Here is a 21,250-nt window from a genome sequence, read left to right on the forward strand (position 1 = left end):
GTGCCAGAACCAGCTCTTACCAGCTTGTGAGACTGATTCTTAAGTGTTCAGGATATTTGTGCACTGTTATTAAGTGACTGATAGCTTGAAGCAGGCTATGATGGGAATACTTGTACCATGCTGCCTGCAAATCAAGGCTCTGCCCCTGCCCTTGCCAAGAACCAGTTGTCATGGGCTGATGTTCCTGCCCGCAGATTCGTATGTGGAAGTTAAAGCCCTAACACCCTGTGCCTCAGAATTTGACTGTATTTTGAAAGAGGGTCTTTAAAAAGGCAATTAAGTTAAAATGAAGTCATGATGATGGACTCTAACCTGACTGATGTCCTTAAAAGAAACAAGAACAGGACACACAAAGAGACAGCAGAGATATGCATGCACAGAGTAAAGACCATGTGCATATGAGGACACAGTGGAAAGATGGACATGTGCAAGACAAGGAGAGAGGTCTCAGAAGAAACCAAACCTGCTGATACCTTGATCTTGGACTTCTAGCCTCCAGAACTGTGAAAAAATAAACTTTTGTTTCTTGGAGTCAGACGCGCTACCGTTGCGCCACGAGGTCCTGTTAAACTTTTGTTTCTTAAGTCACTCAGTCTGTGGGATTTCATTTTGGCAGCCCTAGCAAACTAATTTACTTGTTTACCAGGACCTGTAGGAGGTTCACAGTGGAGATCCCCTGAAAAAATAGTAAAGTTTACAACAATGAGTGATGGTGCTAGTGGAAAAACCTGAGCTTCACTTGGATAAATCGGCTGGACCAAGTGAAGGCAGTATTCCCAGGTCAGAGAGAACTGGTCCAGAGTGATATTCATGGGCTAGAGCCATGGAAATTTATTTAAAAAGTAAGAAAGGTGAATGTGGACCAGACCAGAATGGAATGATCTACAGCCTAGATGAGGAATTAAAAGTTAAATTAGGAAAAGGAGTTGATATTTATAGAAGCACCTGATTTACATACCTCAATCATTTGATCGATCTGCCAAGGCGGGTAATTTTCTGACTTTATAAACCTGGGTAGGGAAGATAAAGGGAGGGATATCTGAGCAGATGGAACCTTCTTCACCAAAAGAAAAAGATAGGCTTACCTGAGAAATGAGTTTTGTGTCTACATTTCTGCTCTAGAGCCAAGAAAATATGTGCACGAATAGAAGAATCACACAACTATAGGGGACAAAGGAGTGTTTTATATAAAGTAGACTTCAGTCATCCATATAGTTGACAGGTCAATGGCTCTTATTTAAGGGCCTGAAGGTAATTGGTAAAGATTCTTCTTGGCTTAAGAGTAGCTAAAAAGAAAAAAACAAAGAGTAGCTTAAAAGGGAAAGTGTACTCCCCTTCAACCTGATTTCACTTCCCTTACCTTTTTTGAACATCTAGTTCTTTAAACTAGTATTCTCTGTGTATGGAGAAAAGGCATTTATGATTGATATATTTGCTCTCCAACTAGATTATATACTCATGCAGAATAGGAACTTGGTCTTCTTCATTGGTATGTTTCTTGACAGCATGACATATTGGATGAACAAATAATACTTTACAAATAAATGTGTTGAGCAGACATCTAAAGTCTCCGCTAAAAATAAAACTGGCTTAGATTCTGTAGTTCTACCTTTGTGGTCTCCTTGTACAAACATATGTTTTAGATCTTAGACTTCAAGACATGTGTTCTGACCTATTATTTAAAGCAAACTGAAATGGAAAATGCAACCAAAAAGCTTAAAGAATTTACCTGAGGACTGCAAATGGAACACATACAGGCTGGAAGATAACCAATTTGCGGACCCAGGAACAATCAGAAATTATTCATTCAGGTTTTTTGGCTCATGACCCTGTAGGACCCGTTTTTCTTTGCTTACCTTATCTGCAACTTACGCTGCAGATCTGTACTGGTGTCTGTTTAAGGACAACTTTTTATCCCTGTTTTTCCAAGAGTAGTTACAACAGTTTTGAAGTTTGAGACACAGGTAATGTATTCTTGTCCTTTACCCAGGCAAAGGAAAGTATGATTGGATGAAATAAGCGGGCTGTTGAAACACAAAGTTCATATTATTTCCTAGCTCAGAATACCAAAAACAAAGGTGTGAAGGATCCCAATAAAAGAAAGATCTTTTTAAATCAGCTTCTGTTCCAGAGAAGTCTTCAAGATAGTTATGACTGCTCATCCCAAATATATTTGCCCAAGCTATGACAAACCTAGACAGTATATTAAAAAGCAGACACATCACTTTACCAGCAAAGATTTGTATAGTCAAAGCTATGGTTTTTCCAGTAGTCAGGTAAAGATGTGAGAGCTGGATCATAAAGAAGACTGAGCAACAAAGAATTGATGCTTTTGAATTGTGGTGCTGGAGAAGACTCTTGAGAGTCCCTTGGACTGCAAGGAGATCAAACCAATCAATCCTAAAGGAAATCAATCCTAAATATTCACTTGAAGGACTGATACTGAAGCTGAAGCTCCAATACTTCAGCCAACTGATGTGAAAAGCCAACTCATTGGAAAAGACCCTGATGCTGGGAAAGATTGAGGGCAGGAGAAGAAGGGGATGGCAGAGGATGAGGTGGTTAGATGGCATCACCGACTCAATGGACATGAGTTTGAGCAAACTTGGGGAGATGGTGGAAGACAGGCAAGCCTGGCTAATGCAGTCCATGGGGTCACAAAAAGTCAGACATGACTTAGTGACTAAACAATGACAATCCTTACTTATTATATGTGCAACGCCAGTCATGAAATGCTTGAAATACCCTATAGACAGACAGTTGATGAACAGAATGTATCATTTGTCCAACTCTTTGAGACCCCCATGCAATGTAGCCCACCAGCCCACCAGGCTCCTCAGTCCATGGGGATTCTCCAGGCAAGAATTCTGGAGTCGTTGCCATGCCCTCCTTCAGGGTATCTTCCCAACCCAGGGATGGAACCCAGGTCTCTCGAATTGCAGGCAGATTCTTTACCACCTGAGTCACCAGGGAAACCCTCACTTTAACTAAGGATTTTTCTATTCCCTTTGTCTTTTTCACAGAGTGAATACAAAGATATATCAATAAAATACTGGCAACCTTTAATTTTCAAGTGTCCTGTCTCAGCTTTAACAACGTTATTTCCCATTATTTCATGAGTTAAGAGAATGAGTTCTGAATTCTTCCCTCTTCCAGGTAACTAATAGGGATAAAGCATTAGAAATTTTTTATGAAATGCTGCCATTATGGAAACTCACATGGAGTAGTAGAGAGAATCCCAACTAGAGCCTGAATGCCTGTGTTCTTGTATCATGTCACAGGTATTTCATTTTTTCATACCTTACTTTGCTCATCTGTGAAATGAGGTGCTTAAATTTGATCATTCTTGCCTAAATTAATTTCCCTCAAATAGTCTAGGCTTCTATGGGATCTGTGTATAACTGCAGAGCTTCAGAAGGAAATGTACTGAATCCAAAGATCTGGGTTTTAGATCTGGTCTTATACATTTTGTGGTTTTATTTCCTCATCTCTAAGAAATGGAGAGTAGCAGATTTCATTTGGTCACAGGTACCATATGCAATTAGATATTTCCTTGTGTGATAAATTCTCAAAAAGATCTATGTAACTGGAAGATGAGCTCCTACTCCAAAATATTGAAACACTAAAAAACTAAACATGTAGCATTGATGCTGGAAAATGAAAAAAAGATTGAAAGAATAGAATAAGTAGAGTTTATGAATATACCAGAAGATAACTTGTTAAAGAGAAAATCATTATTACACTCCTGGAAAGATGCTCAGTATTACTACTATCCAAAGAAATACAAATAAAGACAGCAATGAGATACAATTTTCCTATCATTAAACAAGAAGTTAGTTGGGTTTAAACTATTTTCAAGTAAAAATGTATTAACATGTTATTTAGAAATTAAAGAGAATTTTTTTCCAATGGAAGGAAATAAATTACATATTTTCTATTCAATTAAACTAAAATCTAACTCAAGTTATTGTCTTCCAGGCAATATTATGTAAACCTTCATGCATACACCATGTTCTAGAATACCACCCAGTTAACTGGGCCTGAACTGTTAAAGAAGTCAGGCTTTCATGAACCTTACCCTTTACCCAATAATGTAGCCAATTGGCTATAAAATTTGATTTGTGGAGTGTTCAGGAACTATTACTCAGGCTCTTAGTAAAGGTAGTTCTGGTATTTAAATTATTATGGAATTATTCCACCTTATTGAACTTGAAAGCACAAGGTCAGGAAGGTGGTGGCATTTCTCCAGAGATGGATGATTATCTTAACCATGGCTGTTACTAGTGTTCTGTGTGGAGCAACTAGCATTCTGTTTGCCTTTGCATATAAAGTGTGTCCCCTCAGACAGAATTCCAGAATCTAGCTACAGTTCTTCCACTGGATTCTTTTGCGGGTCATCCATTCCATTGCTGCTGCTGCTGCTGCTAAGTCGCTTCAGTCGTGTCCGACTCTGTGCGACCCCACAGACGGCAGCCCACCAGGCTCCGCCGCCCCTGGGATTCTCCAGGCAAGAATACTGGAGTGGGTTGCCATTTCCTTCTCCAATGCATGAAAGGGAAAAATGAAAGTGAAGTCGCTCAGTCGTGTCCGACCCTTAGCGACCCCATGGACTGTAGCCTACCAGGCTCCTCCGTCCATGGATTTTCCAGGCAAGAGAATTGGAGTGGGGTGCCATTGCCTTCTCCAATCCATTCCATTAGAAGGTAGTAATTTGAGAAAACAAAACATACACTTAACAGTACTTGTTACTTTTAGAAATAGAAGGAATACATAATCTGAAGATTGGGGAAACACAAACTTTGCTTCTCTCCAAATCCTAGGATGTGGAGAGAGAGGTTATTATTATGCCCCAACTTATACATTAAGTAAATAAAACAGAAAAGTTAAGGGATCTGTACAAAGCCACAGAGCGAGTAATAAGTACAATTTAGTTACGTGACTGGAGAAGGCAATGGCACCCCACTCCAGGACTCTTGCCTGGAAAATCCCATGGATGGAGGAGTCTGGTGGGCTGCAGTCCCTGGGGTCGCTGAGAGTAGGATACAACTGAGAGACTTCACTTTCACTTTTCACTTTCATGCATTGGAGAAGGAAATGGCAACCCACTCCAGTGTTCTTGCCTGGAGAATCCCAGGGACGGGGGAGCCTGGTGGGCTGCCGTCTATGGGGTTGCACAGAGTTGGACATGACTGAAGTGACTTAGCAGCAGCAGCAGCAGTAGTTACTTGACTCAAAGTCTAATACTTTTTTACCACTCCATTATCATACCTATCATCTTGAAACTAGGATCTGAAATTTGAAGATAACATGTCCAAGTTGATCTACTAAGTCAACTAATACTTCACCTAACATTTGTTGAATGCCTGCTATGTATCTGTTTCTGTTCCAAATGCTTTCATAGTATTCACTCAAATCTTATCAGAACTCCTCGGGAGGCATATTATTATCCCTGCTTTACAAATGAAGAAAGAGAGACCTAGAAATTAAACAGTATACTCATACCACATCATCAGGAAGTGGTAGAGTAAAATTTCAAACTTTCAATCTCTGGCTCAAGTAAGTACTTTTCCCATTAACATGAGGGTTCGTACTTCTAAGGAAGAGTTGTTGTCAGCAGACGATGTACTCCTTGAACAAAGTCTACCCTTAAATAGACACAGGCAGTTTGGTCTTGTTAACTACCTTGTTGTGGACGCTTGTTAAGCAAATCAGTGTGGGTTAGAAAGTTTTTATATATGAGTAGGAGACATCTGGTCATATTAGCAAAACAAGCTATTTCTAAATAATGTCATGTGTGAGCCAACAAAAGATCCATTCTTTCACTCCTTCTCAGGGGGCCTCCCAGCCTCCTCTGTTGGAATGAGTGTTAGGGCTCCCCTCGCAGTGACCCAGCGTAATTTGTTTTAATAACGTCTGAGCACTCTGAGGTAATAGTCTCATGACCTCAACTAGTACTTTTAAAAATGAAAGAAACATGAATAAGTAGAACATTTTTATTTCTTTTTTAAAAAGTTCAGAAATAATTGGAAAGTGGGCTATCCAAACAATGAATTAGGCATGTTACCATGAGTCTCAGGAAAGTGATTTGAATGAAAATATTTAGTTACAAAGCAAATTTGAAAATGTCAGACAGCTGGGAGAAAGTAAGGGCAAGAAAAGAATCAGAACGGATTCTCCTAGACTGGTGATTTACATAAACCATGGCAACCTTATTTATGAGTGTTTTTTGCATGCCAGGCACTATTTTGTAAGTGGGAACTAATTCCATCCTTATAAAAATCCAGTGAGGAGGTTTGTCTTATTAGGTCCATTTTACAAATGAAATTAAGACTAGAAAGTGGTAACGCTAGAAATGAAACCCAAATCTCTCTGTCTTTGGAAGTCAGCACCCTTTCTTCACCAGCTCCCAGGACTGAGGGTGAGGGCAGAGTCATGGAATCCACGCTAGTGAACTTCTGAATGTTGTTGAAGAGGGCCCAGGTTGCAGATTAAGGACAGCTCCACATTCTTCCAGAACAGAATCTTGTGAGTTGTCTTTAGCGTTTAATCTGAGATATGAGTTCTCAGGTCAAAAGAAAGCAACGCACTCCAATGCTGAACAGACCTTTGCTCACTTGGAGGGGGCATGTTGATCTCAGGGAAAACAGGGAAAATTTTAAAAATCATGAGATGTTTCAAAAAACCAGAAGATGTAAACAGCGAAAGAGAAACACCTCAGTCATCTCCTGACTTAAGAAAGAAAACTTGACAAACCCAGTTAATGCTCTCTGGGTGTCCTATTTAGATTATACCTCCTTCCCTCCCCTCACTGTCTTGAATTTGCTCTCATGAAATTCTCAGTAGTTTCTGCATATATTTGTATTCTTATAAAATACATTATTTAATTTTGCATATTTAAATTTTGTATAAATGGACTCATATTTACGTATTCCTCTGAAATTTCTGTTTTGCTTCTCATTATGTTCACAATATTCACCCACATTAATGCCAAGTGGAAAAACTAATCACAATTTCACAATTTTGGGTGCTACCATTTCTACTTTTCATGAACATTCAAATAAGCTTTTTGAGAAGACCAGTGTGATTTAAAGCCATCAATGTCACTAGTAAAAAAATCTTCTGTAGATACTTTCATTTTAGACACATTTGAACCTCAGTGTGATTTTTCTTCAGGACAGAATAATCTTTATGTGATTAGCTCAGAAGAAGTTTTTAAATGTGATCTAGTTTTATGTGGCCTTTTTTTTTTTTCTCACTGTTTTCCCATGGCCCCAAGAGATAAAAAAAAAGAGGTGTTTTCTGCAAAGCAATTAAATTTTAGTATCTTTCCCCCCCAGCAAATTACACAGCCCGAAAGCTGGAAAAAAACACACTGTGCTTAAGGGAAAGTTCCCTTCAGAGCAAAGATCAAAGTTACAATTGTCCTCTAACTTGGAGGGATGGCTCAGTTCAGTTCAGTTCAGTTCAGTCCCTCAGTCGTGTCCGACTCATTGCGACCCCACGGACTACAGCATGCCAGGCTTCCCTGTTCATCACCAACTCCCGGAGCTTACTCAAACTCATGTCCATCGAGTGGATGATGCCATCCAACCATCTTATCCTCTGTTGTCCCCTTCTCCTCCCACCTTCAATCTTGCCCAGCATCAGGGTCTTTTCAAAAGCGTCAGTTCTTCGCACAAGATGGTCAAAGTATTAGAATTTCAGCTTCAGCATCAGTCCTTCCAATGAATATTCAGGACTTTAGGATTGACTGATTTGAATCCTTTCAGTCCAAGTGACTCTCAAGAGTCTTCTTCAACACCAAAGTTCAAAAGCATCAATTCTTTGGCCCTCAGCTTTCTTTCCAGTCCAACTCTCACATCCGGACATGACTACTGGAAAAACCATAGCTTTGACTAGACGGACCTTTGTTGGCAAAGTAATGTCTCTGCTTTTTAATATGCTGTCTAGGTTGGTCAGAGCTTTTCTTCCAAGGAGCAAGTGTCACAGCTTCCAAGGGTCACAGCTTTGTTCTTGGTCATCAGGTGCCAACTCCCTCCTCCCCCATGAGGATAATTTATCCTTTCCCTAGTGTCAAGTTGGGAGGTAATATGTGTAGCGGTTAGGGTTTGGGTCAGAAGGACTTAAGTTGAGGTCAGAAAGCTCCATCACTTTCCACAAGGTTCTTTAAAGCAAATTATTTAAAATCTCTGAAACCCAGTTTCCGTTTCTGAATGACGAAAAATGCTTCCTATATCCTGAGACTTCCTTAGTGATTAAATGAAATCATGCTTGTATGGTACTTGTGCATAGTAAGCATTCAATTAGCAGTGGTTATTATTACTTGGGGCTTCGCTGCGAGTTCAGCTGGTAAAGAATCCGCCTGCAATGCAGGAGATCCTGATTCGATTCCTGGGTTGGGAAGATCCCCTGGAGAAGGGATAGGTTACCCACTCCAGTATTCTTGGGCTTCTCTGGTGGCTCAGATGGTAAAGAATTCACCTGAAATGTGGGACACCTGGGTTCAATCCCTGGGTTAGAAAGATCCCCTGGAGGAGGCCATGACAACCCACTCCAGTGTTCTTGCCTGGACAATCCCCATGGACAGAGGAGCCTGGTGGGCTACAGTCCATGGAGTTGCAAAGAGTAGGACTCAACTAAGCACACAGCACAGCACTATTACTTAGTCCTAATAAAACCTTAAATCAACTCAAAAAAGTGCTATAAAGATGCTACAGCTTCTCAAAAGAAAATATATCTTTTACTTCCCTCTTTAGAGGCATCATTCAGGACTAAGAATTTTTCTGAAAAATGTACACTTTGATGAAAGAAATTCAAAATTAGCTCCTCCCTTTCAGCTCCCCAAATGGCACTGTTAGTCTTATTATACAACACGGGCACACAAGAACAGGGTTTATTACACTGGGCCTTGAAGGCCAATAGAACCTGAAAATAACCTGCTCATATTGAGATGATAGAACGCTAAACCATGTTGCCCCTGGCAGAACACTTTGGCCACAATGTTTTTCAAAGCTACAGAACACGCTAGTAGTTCTTTTGTATACAATGTGCTGTTTCTTTGGCTTTTCTCAGCTCTATATTAAGCTTATTTGTTTACCTTGTGGACACCTCTAACACACACACATACACAAACACACCCAGTACACACACTAATGCTTAAATTAAGCTAACAGCTCATAAACAGAAAGCACTTCTTAATAAAATAATTAGGAGGCTTGTTTAGATTTCTCCTGCCAACTGTGATATATTGGTGTCTTCCAGAGACAAATAATTTGCTAAGAATTTAATAAAGACCTGTCTGGTTGTCCTAACAGTGATGTAGCCTCTGTTAATGTCAGGAAGTTTCAGGTTTCTTCAAGTTATCTATCTTAAAATAATAAATAAACCAAAAATGTTTTGGTGAAATATATATCCAAAAAGGCCACAAATGGATCAAGTCATTCAGAAATCAGAGCTTGTAATTCTGAATTATATAATTTACTACCTGTAGGACCTGAAACAAGTTACTTAATTTCTCTGAGCCTTAGTTTACCTCATCTGCTAAAAGAAATAAGTCAGAGACTAAGGACTTAGGTTTTTGGTTGCTCGATCTAAGTGAAAAAAAAAAAGAATATCCTATGGAAATATAACCTGTACTTTGCTAGAAAACCTCTCTTCTTTAGATATGAAAATCTACATCATTTTAGACTTTTAAGTTTGTCATTCTCAGGATAACGGAGGTTTTGGCAGAACCCCTCTGAAGCCACATGTCAGAGTCTAAGTCTTATGGGTATGGAGGGCAGTGATCAGGTATCTGTTCTGAAGATCATCTCCCTGGTCACCTGGACCTTCAAGAACCAACAACAGCAGCTCCTTGACCTCATTTTCCCTACACCATGCTGCCTGTAAACAAGTAGCAAGAAGGAAGTGTGATGTCTGCTCAGTGCCAGGGGTCCTGTTGCTTCCTTCTAACACAGAAAGCTATTTTTGCTGTTTTCAAAGGCAGCTGCTCCTGGCAGGAGTCAGGTAGGGCAGGGCAAGCTTTTGGCTAGCTAACCAAAATTATTGCTGACATTCTCCTGGAGGCGGGGGCTGGAGCAGGAAAAAGTCTTCCTGAATGTTTACCGCTCAGACACGATTCAGGACTGTGTCCTTCCAGGCTTGTCTCCCTTTTCAAGGTGTGACTCCAGTCATAACATCCCTAAACTCAAGATTTTCTCAAGTGCATTGTTCTTTGAATTTGAGCAGAGCCTTTCTGAAGAGGGACCGCTCCCAGACCTGAGGAATGCTAGAGGACCCATTTCTAAAAGTACCACTCATCTGAGTGAAAATATTACTACTTCTGTAGTATCTTGTTGAATACATGTTTGAGTATTCTGTTGAAATACTGAAATATTAATTTCTGTTTTCCTTTTCAGTTTGTTTTTCTGTAACTGCCCCAGGAGGGTAGTTTTGCCTTCTGAGTCTCTCCCTTGCCTCAGGGGAGGACTGTGCTGTGGGTGCAGGAAGCAAATCTGACTGTGAACATTGTTCTTTCTGGCTTTTGTGTCCACAAGAGGTGATTTCCTTGAAAGGATTAGTCATCCCTCAGGGGACTGGCTGCAGGACCCCCACCGAGATACTTAAATCTGTGGATGCTCAAGTCCCTTATATAAAACAGGGTAGAATTTGCCTATTACCTATGCACATTCTTCCAAAGTTTTGTAAAACCATCTCTAGATTACTTATCCTATCTAACAAAATATAAATATTTGTAAGTACAATGTAAATGCTATGTAAATAGTTGCTGGTGCAGCAAATTCAAGTTTTGCTTTTTAGAATTTTATGGATTTGTTTTTTCCAAAAAATTTCCATCTGCAGCTGAATCCTCAGATATGGAACATGAAGATACAGAGGGCTGACCGTATACCATGGGAGAGAAGTAAGTGTCCTTTGAGAAGGGAGACTCCTTAAGAGTGGAGGGAATGAAACTCTTCATGGGGAACCCTGCATCATGAAAGAGACCCGGGTGGGAGGCAGGACTCAGGAAAGCTGCAGCTAAAGAGGCTGGACACTGACACAGGGCTTCTGCCTTAGTTACATTTTCTCCACCTTCACATAGAAGAGCAAAGGAGCCACCAGACTTCAGAGAGCAATGCAATGTGCACAATATATGTCAGGAGATAGGATGGACTGAAGGCTGGTGAATTTTCCTCTTTCAGGAACCACATCAGGCTCCTAGATTATAGATGGAACCTAAGAAGGAGAAGACTTTTCCCCACCAATCTCAGTAACGAATGAAGCTCAATTTTTCTACAATTGCAGGAGGAAGGACGCTCACACTTGGATTTAGTTTGAAGAAATTAAAGGAATAGTACACTTTTCTCACACTCAAGATTGTGGGATAAAGTTCACAGAGGTTATAAATGCAAATGACCTGGGGGCTAAATACATAAAATACATTCACTTATCACCAGTTAATAACAATTTAGTGAAGATTTTTTTCATCAAATTAGGATCACATTAGAGCTTATTCCTCAAAAGTAGGACAGGTGAGACGATAATTTTGAAAGTGTTGAAAAGAGACAAAACTCACTGCCAGCAGGTGGTAAGAGAATTGGGCCATTTTTATGGGACTCTGGTACATGACCCTTTTTGTATATCTACAGCCCAACTTTCCCCTCAAGATTCTTCTCCTTCAAAACTAAATAACAGTTAGCATCAGGAGAAGGAAATACTGATCATGCTTAGGAATTAATTCCTGAGTGTGCCTGTCCTCTCTCTCAATTTTTAGGGTACGGTGTGTGTACAAGACTTCCTTTAAAATAAGTCTTCCATGAGGCAAAGAACTAAATTATTTTTTCAGTTTTCTTTTTTTTTTTTCAAAAATATATATTTTGTCACTGCTACATCTTTACCAGTATGTGGGTAACCTAGATATCTGCTGGTCCTTATATGCAGTCTTTTTCATCTCCTTGCTAAACTCAATATTACCATATTTCTCTAAATCACTTGAAATAAGAGAATGATTGAGCAATGTAATATTTACCAAAATTCTGGTAAGAATGACAGGGGATAAAATTTTCCTTACGCATTCAATAGCACACTCCTTCAAAATACTGTTGAATATCTCTGTTCCCCAAAGTTCTCATTTTGGCTATTCAGCAAACAGGGTGTTCTCCTTTTCACTTTTTCCAAACATGGTCCAGTTTCCTCTATTTTGCTGAGTTATTCAGTTCTTTTCCTAAACTTGTAATCTCTACTCAGCTAGGTGCTTGACAAAGCAAAAAGGTCTGCTATGAATAGTATCTCTCCCCCTTAGAAGGAAGTTTAGCAACTGTTGATTGTTACTTAAACATGAACAGAATGTCGCACTCTGCCCTACTCTCATCTCGATTCTACTGTGTAGTTGATCAAGTGTATTTTCCCAAATACACGGAGCAACCTTTCTTAGAAGAGTTCTAGTAAATATAATTTTCTCTGCCTGATTATATAACATGACTGCTTATCAAGGCCTCTAGCTGTTTGCAAATTCTAGGAATACCCAGATGTTAGAAAGTTCAAGGTCAAGTGTCTTATAAAAGATACTCCTTTCCTGAGGGTGCCAGAAACTTCTGATTTTCTGAGATTCTGGAGCAGTCTGAATAGTGGGAAGTAGAGGTAACTTTGAAATAACTCTGTTTGGCTACTATTGCTGTATAATAAATTATTTCCAAACGTAGCGGCTTAAAACAGCCATGCTATTTTGCTCATTCTTTTTTTGGATCAGGAGTTTGAGAGGAGCTTGGCTGGATGGTTCTCGCGTGGGGTCACTCTAGCAGATGAAATCAGGTTCACTGGGGTTGCTGTCATCGGAAGGCTAGACTGGGCGGGATGATCAAGATAAGGTACTAACAGGTTTGGCACTTGGTATTGACTGTTCACTGAGAATGCCACTTGGGCTGTTGAATACAGCACCTTCCTGTGGCCTTTCCATGTGGTTTGGCTTCCTGAGACAGTGTGGTGACCTCATGGTAACTGAACTTTTTACTTGGTAGTCCCAGGATCCAAGTGGAAGTGTTCTAGTGAACAAGTCAAAAGCTACATTGCCTTTGTAATCCAGCCTTGAAAATTATACAGCACCCCTTCTTCCATACTTTACTCATAGAAGCAGTCATAAGCCCTGCCCAGATTCAAACAAAAAGGAACTGGACCTTCCTTTTGATGGGGGAGTAGCAATATCACACAGAAGAGCAGGAAGGATAGGAGATATCTTTGCACCCATTTTGGAAAATATCATCTCCCCAGTTACATGGTGGTTACAGCCAGAGGCCTAACCACACTGCTTTTATAGCCATAATGTGAGTGAACAAAAATGCAATGTGGAACTGGATTATTAATGTCCTTTCAGAAGAGTAAATTCCACAACCCTCTTCCCTTTCTGTCATCTCCTCCTAAATCACTCATCATTGCACTGTCAGAAATGCACCTGAGGAGATGTGGCTTAAATTCCCGTCTGTCAGTAGAAAGACAGTGTGCAGACTTCTGAGATATACAAAAGATTTTGTCCTTAACATTTCAGTTCATAATTGTACATGGAAATGGGAATTATATCGTTTTGGCTAAGGTAGTTGATTGGATCTAACTGTATGTGGACATACTAGTCTGGCCTACCTAGGACCAAGAATTAGATCTCCAGTCTACAGAAATCTACATAGTAGAAACATCCAACTCATCTGTAATGTTTTTTTTATCAAACTACCTTGTTACTAAGCCTACAAAATACCATATATTCAGATTAGGCTGAACCAACTGTGTATCAGAAGAATGGTTTAGACTTGATTGAATCAAACCTTTCTATTGGGTTTGTCTCATGCTGTGACAGATATACACTGTCCTTCATGGTTTATCCACCAAGAAACTCTTCAGCATCATGGATTATCAAGTAGAGTCCAAGACTAGGATAAAGAAAGTGGTAAAGTCTCTGACATAAATCACAGCAGGATCCTCCATGACCCACCTCCCAGAATATTGGAAATAAGAGCAAAAATAAACAAATGGGACCTAATTAAAATTAAAAGCTTTTGCACAACAAAGGAAACTATAAGCAAGGTGAAAAGACAGCCTTCAGAATGGGAGAAAATAATAGCAAACGAAGCAACAGACAAACAATTAATCTCAAAAATATACAAGCAACTCCTGCAGCTGAATTCCAGAAAAATAAACGATCCAATCAAGAAATGGGCCAAAGAACTAAACAGACATTTCTCCAAAGAAGACATACAGATGGCTAACAAACACATGAAAAGATGCTCAACATCACTCATTATTAGAGAAATGCAAATCAAAACCACAATGAGGTACCATTTCACGCCAGTCAGAATGGCTGCTATCCAAAAGTCTATAAGCAATAAATGCTGGAGAGGGTGTGGAGAAAAGGGAACCCTCTTACACTGTTGGTGGGAATGCAAACTAGTACAGCCACTATGGAGAACAGTGTGGAGATTCCTTAAAAGACTGGGAATAGAACTGCCATACGACCCAGCAATCCCACTGCTGGGCATACACACCAAGGAAACCAGAATTGAAAGAGACATGTGTACCTCAATGTTCATCGCAGCACTGTTTACAATAGCCAGGATGTGGAAGCAGCTTAGATGCCCATCAGCAGAAGAATGGATAAGAAAGCTGTGGCACATATACACAATGGAATATTACTCAGCCATTAAAAAGAATACATTTGAATCGGTTCTATTGAGATGGATGAAACTGGAGCCCATTATACAGAGTGAAGTAAGCCAGAAAGAAAAACACCAATACAGTATACTAATGCATATATATGGAATTTGAAAGATGGTAACAATAACCCTATATGCGAGACAGAATAAGAGACACAGATGCATAGAACAGTCTTATGGACTCTGAGGGAGAAGGTGAGGGTGGAACATTCTGAGAGAATAGCATTGAAACATGTATATTATCATATGTGAAACAGAACACCATTCCAGGTTCGATGCATAAGACAAATGCTCAGGGCTGGGGCAATGGGATGACCCAGAGGGATGGGATGGGGAGAGAGGTGGGAGGGGGGTTCAGGATGGGGGACACATGTAAACCCATGGCTGATTCATGTCAATGTATGGCAAAAACCACTACAATATTGTAAAGTAATTAGCCCCCAACTAAAATAAATAAATTTATTAAAAAAAAAAAAAAAGAAAGTGGTAAAGTGTGTGTGTGTGTGTGTGTGTGTGTGTGTATTGTCTGAGTTTTGAATATGTAACACCTTTTACTCACTGGAGAAATTTTAGAGTTTCTTCTATTACATCCAGGTTTTCTAGTTATGGGGGTTAACACTGTTTAGTATTTGAACATTATTTTTTTTCCAAATGAACATTTAATTACAAATCACACTGAGCAGTCTGTTTATATTTCTGCATAACTGAAGAGTTCAACTTTATTTAATGGGATCTTTGAGCTCAGCATAGTGGGAAAAACAGGATACTGGCAGAACTATGTGGCAATCTTGCAAAATAAACTCTTGATAAGGCTGTAATCCTTTTGTTGGCTTAACCACGATTAGATTTGAGACTCTGGAAAAGTCCACAAAGACTTCTATGTACCATGGATAATAAATTTACTACTCACATATTCCTAAGGGTACTAGAGGGGGAGATGTTAGTTAGGCCCTTTGCTAAATGCATGATCTTAGAAAACCTTTAAAGTTGAATTGGCTATACCTCTAACTCTGAAAATTTTGAATTATTCCTATTATTCCTATTCCTATTCCTCTGAGTGTCAGATGCATGTGGTTGGCACAAAATAAGGGAAGAGACAGTATAACTTCCAGGTCAACCTGAATTATAGGGCAGAAGATGTACTCTCATGTTTAAGTATAGTTTGACTGAAAATCATGTCCAGGAAGCAAGGATCAGATCAAGAAGGGTTCTTCCTTGGCTGCATAATTCTACCTATTGGTTGGAAGGAGATGGAAAGACTTAAGTTAGTCTTTGTAGTTTTGACCCAAATCTGTGAGGTTTTGTATTGTTGGCAAGTGTAGCTTATGGGTCTGCTAGGGTGGACTTCTGTCTTCAAGCTCCGGTCATCATTTGAAAAAGTGGATTTGCAGAACTGCAGAGGGCCTCACATGGTTATGTTCACTGGAACCCTAATTAATCCTGCCCATGGAATCCTCTGATCTGTAGGCAGGGAGATGTATGGATCTCAGATCTGGTGTTCTACAGCAGGAGGATTGCAGTCTTGTCTACAAGACTGTGGGAGTTTAAATCTTATTGAACTCAACTAAATCAGAAGTACTGTTGGGGCTGGAGTCCAGACATCAGTAGTTTTTAAAGCTCTCAAGGGATTCCAAACGCAATTCAAGTTGGGAACCACTGATCTCAAGATCCACATTAATGTTTGTGAACCAACACTGTCAAAGAACCTATAGCATATATCAGTCTGTTGGAGGCACTAATAAGGTTTGGGGAAATGTATCAATATTATAGATAGGAGTTTTGGAATTTAGAATAGGACTGATCTTCATTGTAGATTCAACATTGCTGGACTCAGCTGAACTTAAAATTCCATTAACAGTTGTTAGTTCACAGGCATTAGAAAATAACAACAAAAGAAATCTAAGGCTCCCTAGAGCTAAGTGTGGCTACTCTCTCCCTCGTTTCTTTTCTTTTCTGCTACTTCCTTCCACTCACCACCCCAGCCCCAGACTACTGTCTGGCTATGTTCTTACTTTTAACTAAGAAAAATAAACTTGTGGGCTATGCTGCCTAACTTCTTGTCCCTCCGATAAGGCAGTTAGCAGTAATGTTCACAAAAATGTGGAAAATGGATCTGTTCCAATAACTGACCAGGGACCATTATACTTGTGGACTGCAAAGGTTCCCATGATGGGCCCACTGAGTGAGGGTGGTAAATTCCCTTGTGTTTCCTTTTGTAAGCTGGGTGAGAGGATATGAAAAAAGAGAGCAAAGATTCTGTAGGAAGTGATAGGCACAGTTTTGTTGCTACTTACCTCCTAACTCAAAGATAAAGAACTTGGGAAACAAGGGCCTTTAGAGCTGAAACTTCTTGAGCATTCTCTCCGACTAGTTCCATGAGGATGAGCCTGATCAGCTTGCTAATAAGCAAACTGTGTGTGCCGTCTTCAAATGCCTTTGCATTAGGTCCTGGAACACTTGCAGCTTCCTTCAAGATTATTAAAGCAAGCTGAATTCAGGATTTTTTCTTATTCCTTTGCTAGTCTATCTGATGAACTACAGGATCGTGAAATAAATAGACAGCAACCAAGATGTGCAAGTTACAATCCAGGCTCTGTCACTGAATGGTCAGGTAACTTTGAACAGGTTACTCAGCTTTTCCAAGTCCCAATCTCCACACCTATCAATAGGATTTCAAATTCTATCTGTTTCATAGGATGAATGTGAAGGTTAAACCAGAGCATAAAAGTAAAATTAGTATTGTTAGAATATTTCAAAGATCTCACTTCAGTTTAATACAGAAATTACTTTTTTGCTTTTAGGAGGAAATTTTATCTTGATTATTGACACCAGTTCTTGGTAGTGTTGACTGAACTCAGATCTTTCTTGAGAAGCATAAGGTGTTAAAATTCACAATTGCTTCTGAAAATTATAGTATACTTTTTCTTTATGAGCACTAGTAAAAATACAGGGCTTTTTCCTTAAGGAATGTTGAGACTTATCAGGTAAAACATAATCCAAATAATGAATTTAGATTTTTTTTCCATCTTGCTTTCGTTCTTAGAATTGTGGAGCATTAGTGCTAAATGAAACCGTAAAGGGCATCTTTTCAGGTATAGCTGCTTTTCTGATATTTTCAAGCATTCAAAAGTAGAGAATTCCATAAAGACACTATATCTCTTGCTACCCATCTGTGTCTTTGTCTGTCTTTGTGTGTGTGTGTGTCTCTCATCTCTAATGGTTCTATTCTCCCTAGATAAAAAAGATATTCTGTCTCCCTTCTCCTCACCATCCAAGCCCTTCTTGCACCCAGCATACATGGATGTCTCAGTCCTGGACTGCATGCTGATGCCTATTAGCTCAGGTATTGCTGACGACAGAGGTGGAGGGTCTGAATTCTAGTCTGTGACAGAAAGCAAAAGTGGGGCTCCATTTCATTTTGGTCCACTTCTCACCTGCATGCTCATTTATTTTCTTGCTAATTTGCCTTAGAAGCAAGCAAGCACCCCTTGCCAGGATAAACATTCATTTTGGTGGGTGACATCACAATATAATCACACAGAATGAAAAGAATTCCTTTTAATATAAAGACTTTAGCTTGCCTCTTGTGAAAACATTGCCTTAATGACATTCAGAACGTGATCTGCTAGCTGTAGGCTCTCTTTACCATTCTGAAAAGTCAGAAGCAGCTCTATGAGGGCAGAGAACAGGGCTTTTCCTGCCTTGTTGACTGCCATATCACTCACATATAGAACAGGGCTAAACACAAGGTGTAAGTCAATATATATTGGTTGAAGTAATGAAGTTATTTTCTAAAACTTCCATCCTATCCTCTGCCCATTAGCAGAAAGAACTTTTAAATTTATTCTGCAATATGTATGCATGTGCATTCACTTGTACATAAACACACAGTTTGAATCTTTTTTGCAGGGCTTATTTTCAGAGGTTCTTAGAGCCAGGCTTTTGGTTCCAAAAGACCCCTGGTTGGGTGCAGAGCAGTACATCATTTGTTTTATGGTGGAAGGCAAGCTTATCCAAGGAGCAACTGGGAAGGTAAATCTCAAGAAGATATGTAGTCAATTTAAGTATGCTATCACTCTTAAGGGGCTTGGTAGAGAGGGTGAATCAGGGTACAGACTCATTGGGATAGAGTGACTTGGAGATCAAATAAGAAAGAATATTTCAAGTATAGTGTGAGAGAGTCATTTTGGAGTAATCCTCAGATCGCAGGCAGGTTGGGACCATGGATTTTATAGGGTAACTGTGACCTCAGTATGGACACAGAGAGAGTAAAGACGATAACCTGGCGTAGTCATCATATATATTAAAAAGGAAGGTGGACTTTACTAAAATCTCTAGTCCATAAGGTAAAGAAGCTTTAATTATTTCTTAAGTTTTGGATCAATTCAGAAAGTGATTTGTCAAAAAAATTAAAATCCAACTAACATGCTGTATCAGTCAGGAAAGCCCAGCCCATGTAAGGTAGTCCAATATTAATAATTTAATACAGGGAGCTAGTTACAAAGGGGCTGGAAAACTTTTGAAGTCAGATAAGCTATCACAGGGCTTCCCAGGTGGTACCAGTGGTGAAGAACCTGCTGGCCAAGGCAGGAGACACGTAAGAGAGACAGGTTTGATCCTTGGGTCGGGAAGATTCCCCTGGAGGAGGGCACAGCAACCTACTCCAGAATTCTTGCCTGGAGAATCCCATGGACAGAGGAGCCTGGCGGGCTACAGCCCATGAGGCTGCAAAGATTTGGACATGACTGAAGTGACTTAGCACGCATGCACAAGTTATCTCAAGGAGTAGCAACTCAAAGATTAGTAATAGCAGGAAGATACTACCACTCATAGGGCTGCAGGGACAAAAGACAGAGATGATGCTTACTGGAGCATAGGAGTAATTGCCTCCTGGAGCTGGATTTGCAAGATGGCTTCTTGGTTGAAGATGGAACCATGGAAGAGGAATTGTCAGCAGGAATTGAGATGTGGAGGAGACATAGCCAGTGCTGGAGATACTGCTTAAAGCAGAGGAAAAGGAGGAGAAATTTCCTGGCTTCTCCTTTTCTCTCATTCTCTAATCTCTTGCTAATGCTGGCAATGGACTATACCTAGCTGGACATTAGCTGGGAAGAAAGTTTAGAAATATCATTTGCAGAGAACGATGTGAAATAAATCTAGGAGTAAACAGGTAAATGACCAGTAGAATGGACTTTAAAAAGAGGACAATTCCTACTCAATAAAAGATCCTGACATAGACCCTTGTTAGTGTTCATTCAGTGTTTATGAAGTAAAGACTGATGAACCTGAATTTCTCTTGATTGTCTCTCAGACACCCAAGGTAGCCTTGTGCAGATCCATTTCTCATGCCCTATGTTCAAGACAGGAAGAAGAGGGAAGAACCATGACAACCATTTATGTGTGTATCAGAAAAACTAATATTTATTTTTAAGAATATGCCTAGTTAACTTACTGTTAAGTTCCTACTGGTCTGTATGGAAAGGCTGAGGAACTGGGAAAAGGATGGTCATACTTGTCTTAGACCAAATTAATGGTTTCCCATCCAAAGCTGTGCATAATGTCATTATAAACAAAATAGAGTTTCAGATGGCAGTTAAGAGTGGGGAATGGAAAGCGGATAGGTAGGCTGATGGTATCTTCCAGGGTCAGGAGACATCTGGAAACCCACTCATGCTGACTTACTTCTGGCTTCAAAGCTTGAGAGCAGCTCATAACTCTAGGACTCACTGAATTTCAATCCTTGGTCCATCTCTGTTAGATATCACCATTTTCTCATAACTTTATTTGAATCACTAAATTAATACTTGCCCTTAACAAGCTGACCTTCCCTGCTTGGTATGTTTCTGGTTCTGTTTACATGGTCCTTACCCCTTATAGAACTTAACATTCTGGTGAGGAGAGAACAGCAATAAAAAGTAAATATCTGTTAGAAGGAAGTCAGTGCCATGGGAAAAAACAAAATAGAGCAAAGTGAAGAAGATTGGAAGTTCCAGGGCACGGTATTTGCAATTTTAAGCAGGATGTCCAGAGTAGGACTCTTCTATGCTATGGCCTCATCTGACTTTAATTTGCATGGTTCTATTTCTTCTTGAAAAAGTCAGACTGGTCTTTCTCATAGTTAGGGACCCTCACACTTCCCCTGGATCTAGATAAAAGCCAAGCAAGTCTTTTTTTTTCAATTCAGAATCCCTCTATCTTTCAAAGTATGACAGTTCTGTGTTCTTTGAAGTTCGAATTTATGTTATTTTGTTCTAGACTGTTGAAGAGGCCATGTAAAACAGGCAAATCATCCAGGATGTTTAAAAATAAATCTGCCTTCACCAGCAGTTATAGAGTTTTATTAGTTTCTATCCCCATATTCTTTATCTACACAATTCTAAGTTAAATAGTTCTTAATTAAAAGTAGACATGCTACTGTGAAATAGAGATAAGATACACACCTTAATAATTCCCAACTACTGATTTCATACTAATTTTATGTTTAACCATATAAATCCTCTGATGAAAAATTTTTATTTTGTGGGACTTCCCTGGTGGTCCAGTGGTTAAGAATACACCTGCCAGTGTAGGGGACA

The 21,250-nt window shown here is 39.7% G+C and overlaps 1 protein-coding gene across 4 annotated transcripts in view; it reads right to left on the bottom strand.

Annotated features, from left to right (window-relative positions):
- Positions 1 to 21,250, bottom strand: part of LOC145539006 (uncharacterized) — a 207,820-nt gene that overhangs the window by 103,505 nt on the left and 83,065 nt on the right. Inside the window, exon 3 of one of the 4 annotated variants that reach the window (XR_014077497.1) lies at positions 959 to 1,010. The exons of the other annotated variants lie outside the window; for them this stretch is intronic. The gene's annotated coding sequence lies outside the window, so the exon portion shown is untranslated. The remainder of the gene's footprint in view (positions 1 to 958; positions 1,011 to 21,250) is intronic. 4 annotated transcript variants of the gene reach the window in all.

The sequence above is a fragment of the Giraffa tippelskirchi genome, chromosome 2 (genome assembly GCF_054371585.1).
Source record: "Giraffa tippelskirchi isolate mGirTip1 chromosome 2, T2T-mGirTip1v1.2.pri, whole genome shotgun sequence".
Taxonomy (NCBI): domain Eukaryota; kingdom Metazoa; phylum Chordata; class Mammalia; order Artiodactyla; family Giraffidae; genus Giraffa; species Giraffa tippelskirchi.